Source organism: Calliopsis andreniformis, chromosome 12 (genome assembly GCF_051401765.1).
Source record: "Calliopsis andreniformis isolate RMS-2024a chromosome 12, iyCalAndr_principal, whole genome shotgun sequence".
Taxonomy (NCBI): Eukaryota; Metazoa; Arthropoda; class Insecta; order Hymenoptera; family Andrenidae; genus Calliopsis; species Calliopsis andreniformis.
Genome location: NC_135073.1, coordinates 993,996 through 1,001,611, shown reverse-complemented (window position 1 = coordinate 1,001,611; position 7,616 = coordinate 993,996).

The following is a 7,616-nucleotide window of genomic DNA, read 5'->3' as shown; positions in this document are numbered from 1 at the left end:
CCCTTGCCACTACCGCAAAACCAACGGTCACGCTTTTAAACACGCGAACTGAGATCACGAACTCATGGTTACTCTAATATTTGAACACTACGCTTCAGACTTTGGACTATTTGCTAGGTTTTTCTCTAGCAGAATAATTATCGAATATCATCCAATTATTCGAACATGCGGATACTGCAACAATCATCATTTATACGTACATGTATTTTACAATGCGTAATGTTTAAATATTTATATTTATAGGGTTAAATCTAAATTAAAAATGTTTCAGTTTTGTTCTGTAAGTAGTTTTTTTTCAGGTTGTCTACTATAAGAAAAAATAACTTTGGCAACTGATAGTATATACTTTCTAAAATAAATAATATAAGACATAAAGATTATACGTAACTGTATTATATATTTACATGTAACGTTTTAAACGGATTTGTATTTATTTTCACAAATTTTATTACCGTGATTTCGAATGGGTCAAAACAAACCTTTTTATAATAGCGACTGTCAAATAACTATTACATCCTATTTTAATAAAAATCTAATGGTTAATTGCAAATAATAATAATGCTATTCTATTACTAAAATATATAAATAATATGTATGCTCCTAATGAAAACAATATCGTTTTTAATGTTCTTAAAGTTAAAGGAAAACTGAAAGTTTTATGACATTTATGTGAAGTATCCATACAGTAGATGATTTTAAGCAAAATAATAGAAAATTTTCATGCTGTATAAATTTTTAACTTCATAGAAACTAGTATTTTAACAGAAGTTATTTATTTTAATGTAATATCTTCTTTACGCAGCATTAAAATAATTTGTCCACATATAGTAAACATGTACTACAGCACTGCTCAGTTTTTAGTGAGATTGAAATTTGTAATTCTACTTTTACGAACTCATTGTTCTAATCCATTTAACAGAATTTGAAAATAATTTTATATTTCTGTCCTAACAATATGTTTTAACAAATTTCTCTATGGAATGTTCAAATACTTTCTTGTTTAAATTATTTTAGAAAGCTACAAATATAGATATATACACGAGTATATTTCAAATGTATAACTACTTTTATATACTTTATTACATATTTTCATTCGAATTGTTTATTAGTACTTCATTATTTATATTTATTATTTTAATCAATTGATTAATACGCTAAAGTGGTTCTCTTTGGTAAAAGTATGTTCTACTTTTTACTTCAAATCTTATTTTTTTCAAGTTAACATTAAACTTTCCTACAAAAATACGCTGATACTAGAGTATTTATTACTTAATATTTCTTTAAAGATTTATGCATATTTTCACGAAAGAGCACAGTATAAATTTAAGATTTTTTAGAATTTTTCTCAGAAAACGTAATTTATTCAGTTTTTGTAGAAAAACTTGGTCAAGGGAACTAGTCAAGTTATAATGAAATACTGTTCATCTATGATTAAAATAGTAATTTTAGCCATTTGTCTTCAAATTATGTAAATCTAAAATATAAATTGTTTGTTGCTTTCGGGGATAATTTACGTAAATGCTGTGATTTTAGAAGCGACCAGTAGGTCGTACAACACTAGTCTACAACCTTTGACCATTTCGTTCTCATCGTTACGAATATCTTGTTACTACGAGTTGCGTTGTAGGTATTTTAATTTCTTACTGCATATGAAGCATACTATTACATGAACTTTGCATAATATTATTTTAACAATCATTCAACATATTTTGCAAATAAATAGTAAAATTATACACACTCGTCTATGATAAACTGTTACCAATGTATGAGCTTGCTCGTCGAGGCTGTTTATAAGCTTTGGGTTTTAAACTGTACGAATACTTTTGAGCAAGGCAGTATGTAATTTACTCGAAAGTAAAAAGAAAATAGAAAATACTTGAAAATAAACAAAATGATTTTACTTGAGAGTCAAATAACGAAATAATCCTAAGAAACATCATTTATTTGCTCAAACACATGATTATCTCAAATAATGCCTAGACAAATGAGATAATATATTATTGTAACAATAATTTTTCAAATAACTACTTTCAATAATGCTCAAGCCTGTTAGGTGGAAGCATATTAATGAATTTCGTTGATGTCTAACACAACTATGTAATACTTACATTTACCTATTTGTTTAATAATCTTACTAATAAATGGACAGTTATCAATGAACTTGAAGTTATGTAGTAGTTACGACAATTACCCAATTTGAATCCGATTACAACATTGTCGGCTAAAACAAGTCATAAAGTAAAGGCAAGGTGTCGCGATTCAAAAGAAAAGCTGATATGGATTTATTTACAATACGTCATGAAGAATATTCAAGAAAAAACATTAAAAGAATGAACTGTAGATTACCTCGAATTTAATAGTTAATAATCTCATACATTTGTTAGCTAGATTTTTAGCAAGCAACCCATATTAGTTCCTGTAGATATTAATAATATTCAGTGATGGCAATCCATTTAGTTGGGTTTTTATTAAAATAACGATATGAATATTTTAATCAAGTTCTACCAGGTGTCTAATACTTATGAACGGTAGTGTGTGTACAACATGGGTGTTGTACTACATTTTCGTACGTTCTATTGCTATGTCAAGTGTCATCAACATCGGCGTGTCATAATTATATGACGCTTTTCGTTAGTGTGAAGCATTAAAAGAAAGAGAACAGTAAAATTGAAACGAAAGAAAAGAAAAGAATCCATAGTTGCAGCATTATAGCTACAAGTTCTGTGTTCTAATTTGTAACATTCTGAAAGTTTGCAAGAATGAATCGTTTGGCACGCGAGGCTATACAGCAACGACGTTCGTTCCAGCCGACATGGTAGATCATTGGCAAGTAGCGGCTTCTTTGATAATTCTAAAGCGTGTTAGCATTTCTATGGCGTTGAATCGCTTCGGTTCGTTTCACCGAAACGCTAAATATCGTCCGTATCGAGCCACTATTGTGCAACGCTTGTTCGACAGGTTAGGACATTTAACCATTTATCTCGTCACTGACGTTGGAGTGGTTTCGTTGCGGGTAGAGATCTCTGCGGGTTCATATAATTCTGTTTGTCACGCGTAGAGAAGTTTTGACACATATTCGAACTATGTACGTACATATTTTGCATCAGATCACGCAGTATTCATATAGCAATCAATCCTCTTCTAAGTTCGAACTATTTCCTGTTAGTTCCTGAAACTCTTGTGAATATAACACCATAATTCTTTTCAACTTACCAATAATCGTACTTTGGCCTAAAATTGTCCGAACGGAAAATATTCTATAGCAAATAGGAATATTCTTGAAACGTTGAAAAACAAATTATAAATTATAGTAACTCAGGATTGGAGATATTGATTTCAAAGAAGTAAGTTTCCTGTATATTTGGACGACCGCAATTAATTTCAAGCTAGCACATGGACTGCCGCCATAGAATTTATGATAATATCATAATGTTTATATGTACATACATATGTTCAAGTGAATTTTAGGACAACATCCGTTAGTATGTAGGTACATGTAACTTCTGTCAATATTTAACTCTCTAACAGTATGTATATTCAGAAGGACGATGAATCATCCAAAAAATTATATTCTTTTGTGTTAAAAATCGTAGCAGATCAATGTATGTATGATCAGTTTAACTGGACACCCTCCGAGTGTTGGCAGCATTTATTGTAAATGCTATTAGCGTTGTAAGTGCTACTAACACTCATTAGAGGGTTTTCGATTAAACTGATCACCCTGTATATATTGTCATTATCTAAAGTCTAAACGGAAACCTGGTAAGAAGAATTAATATAATGGTAAACATTACAAATTTAAATGATCATAAAGACATTGTAAAAGTAGCAGGGGATAACGGAACTCATTGTAAGTCTTTTTGGAAACAATAAATTCTGTTTTATTCTAGAATTTAGTGTTTTTAAAAAGTCATTTGAATAATAATAATTAGGTAGATCTATTGCAGAAACTTCACATTATGTACCCAATCTTTGATAAATCTTTTAACTAAACAAATTTGATATTATTTCTATTATTTCGTTTTGCATAGATATGAAAAAAATTAAAAAATATACGTATGTACATTAGGGCAAGTATTATTCTTGTGTTTCACTCATACTTGCTGGGTATTTGTCTATGATTTCCTTTACCAAATATCTACATTTTAATGTTAATCTCAGAGTGATCCTATTTCCTTCCATAACTTTTAGGAAACAATTCATGATAGCGTTTCATTTTAATCACCTAAACTTCCTGAGGAAAAGCTGAAAATGGGTCTAGCCGAGGTAACGACTTTAATCTAAAAATGGGACTTTTATGGGTTTGGGTGAACATTGTGAGATAGCTACTACGAGTCGGTCGACCTTCAAACATCTATCCCTTTGCATTTTACCTAGATTCAGGGTGAAAACCCTTCCACCAAAAAAGAATCCCACAAATGGATGAAGGGGCGGCGAAATGAAATATATTTCGTCCGTGTATTTCTTTCTTCTCCTACGCGCTTCGATCCGGTCCACTTTCCAGAATCTTCAAATACTGTATAAAACTCTCTGAACAATGGAGTCAAATAAAACGCAAGCTATTAACTTATTTTTCTTATCGCACAGCAACAAAATCCAACTGACCGATCAACACAGCAATAAACAAAGAAATAACGTTTACACGTGTTGCATCCTAAATGAATACGTATAAATACAAAATAATGTTTAGATTAGTGTTCCACGTTTTTGTTAGTAGAAAAATAATTTTCAGAAGCTTCCGATATGGACAGTTAGAAATACCATTTAATTAGAATCAATCTCTATAAGTCAATGGAAGATGGAAGAAAGTAACATTTGTATACATTTGCCGATTTAAAATCAAATGGATATAATGATGAAAATGAAATATATAGATTCTAGAAACCGAAGCAGAATCCATAACAAAGAATCAACTTTGGAATTAACTATGCGAATCAATATGACTACAATTTAGAAAAAATGACACTCGTGACAAATTAATTTCAATTACGCAGCACGCATTGTTGGATAGAATATATTCTTTCTTATTGTTTGGCTTTTTTCGTATATTTGAATATTGTAGTAAGTTATTATAACCCACCCTATGGATTTATTATCGTCAATATTTTTACTGGTTTTGTATACATACATATAAAATGAACTTTGAACAATCAATGTATATAAATTTTGTAATCAAACACCAAACGCAATGTAAATGAAACTGCCGAATTGGACCTCGAAGGCACTGTTTAGTATAAGTAGATGAAATGTTCGGTCTGGTAGTAAGATGTATCGCGTTGAGCTGGTATTGAATCCTTCAGAACTATTGTAAGGGAGTTTTTTTTATATTCGAGACCACACAAGTAGCTTGCATGCATTAAGTTTTGCATACTGAATCCTCGAACAATCAACGGTAACGCTATATTCAATTTTTATATTGAATATTAAGCAGCGTATCCTATTATCCGCGGAGCTTCATCACCCTTTTGCAAATCTTACGTTACCATGACAAAAATCTACATAAGTGACTTAATTCTAACATATAATTAACGTTTCTTTGACAATAGAAAAATAATTGTTTATTTGGTAATATTGTAAATGCAAATTTAATTGTGTATAATTATTTGTAAAAGTTTACGTAAATTCTATAATGTACGATAGTGTACTTAATGGAATATTAATAAATATAAAATAAAATATCACAAAAGGCATTTTTATTATTATGAAATATTGCAAGTTCACACAATCTATATTATGCTTTATCATTTAAATGTAGACTTCGATGTACTGTATTCTGCGTATAGAGGTATAAACTATTGATTGAAGATGACTATATTAATATTAATAATAATTATGAAAATGTAAGTAAAAATGTAAATAGCAAATTTAAAAATTTTAATTAGTCATTTATTCTGTTATGGAATTTTCTTTGAAGAATAATTTAAAATCGAAGTAAATATTGTATGTTAATCCAGACGACAGAATGTGCACATATGTATACGCTCGTTTCTTTCCTTTTATACGTATGTTTTTAAAACAGTTCGAAATAGATAATGATGTCATAAGGCACAATTAAATAATATCGAATAGTGCATAATCTGGAAATGATTTTATATATTTTTATGCATTGCTGCATTCAAAAAATGTAACTGCATCTCTTTTTTTATATGAGACCCTATAATTTTCATTTCACTATTCTATTCACTCTTTCAATTTCTACAAAGAAATACTATGCCGTGATACGCATGTACATACATATGTAGAAACATACATAAACCCGCTCACAAGTCAATTTGCCTCGAGTCGCGCGTTGAGACGCATCACCAGTAATGAGTGAGTGCATACCATACTGCTCTAAATGAACCATTCCGACGCGAATGTGTTAAGTTACGCGTTTTTCACTTTTTTATCACATCTATCTACTGTTGGTGAACTTTTAATATAACTTTATTTTTTTATCACATGTACTAAAATCATAACTAGACAGAAATATAATAAAAAGGTATGTGAATTTTATATGAATGATGAACAAAATGATGAAGGATGAATAAAACTTCTGTTTCAAGAAACATCCAATATTTTTTTTCTTAAGCCATTTTTAATATTTAACATTCATTTTGAAAAAATAAATAAAATAACATTCATTTTCAACAATTGAAGGTATAAGAATTTAAGATAATTATTAGATATGTACCAAATATTAATCGAATAAGAAATTTGTAATAAATCTGTTTCGTATAATTGTGTTATAACTAAAGGATATATTTGTATAATTTTTTGTTGCATTGTAAGAAAATATTTGTTAAAATTATACAAACGCAAGGTCAAAAGATTTCAAAACGAAAAATACATATATCTACAACTCAGATCACATTAATAAACATTGCTACAATCCATTCTATTTAATCTTTTATGTAACGTAAACTAACGCGCAAAGTAATAAATGGTTTAAAATCAAAGAAAAAAGAAAAATGGGATTGGAATTCTGAACAATGGGAACGTAGAGAAAAAATACTATAACAGAATTCTTTCAGTTGCTTTGAAAATTGGAGTAAAGAGTATTGATAGCTCTACTCAAAATCTAATATTGTATTTATTATAATTTTCTATGTATTGGAGGCGTGGAAAATATTGAATGCGGTCAGAAGTGGTTTCTTGATGGCGGACAATCCTTTGAAACGTCTACTAACGCAATTATGAGCGACTTATAAAAATATGGTAACCCTTTCATTTATGAGCTATGATAAACTGCGCCTCATATACAGTCCAGAGATTTGCCTCCATGATTTATGCTAATACAACGGACCTACCTCAAAGTATCTTCTACTAAACGCTCTATTAGGCTTAAGTTAATTACGAGACTACCTTTCTGTGGGCTGGCCGAACACGATCGTTACAACATTACAGTACATATATTACAACCGTAACGATGCAAACAGTTTCGGAATTATTTTAAACGATCGGTGCCCATGATCAACCGCGAAAAAGCTAAGAAGTTGTCAGAATTCAATTATGTAGTTTTCATTTAAAAATTTTTTATCAAATACATGATCCCAAATTTCAATATTTATTTTAATCAAACGTTCAAAGATACTACGGTTTTTATTGAATTTTTATATACTATTAACGTTTTTTTA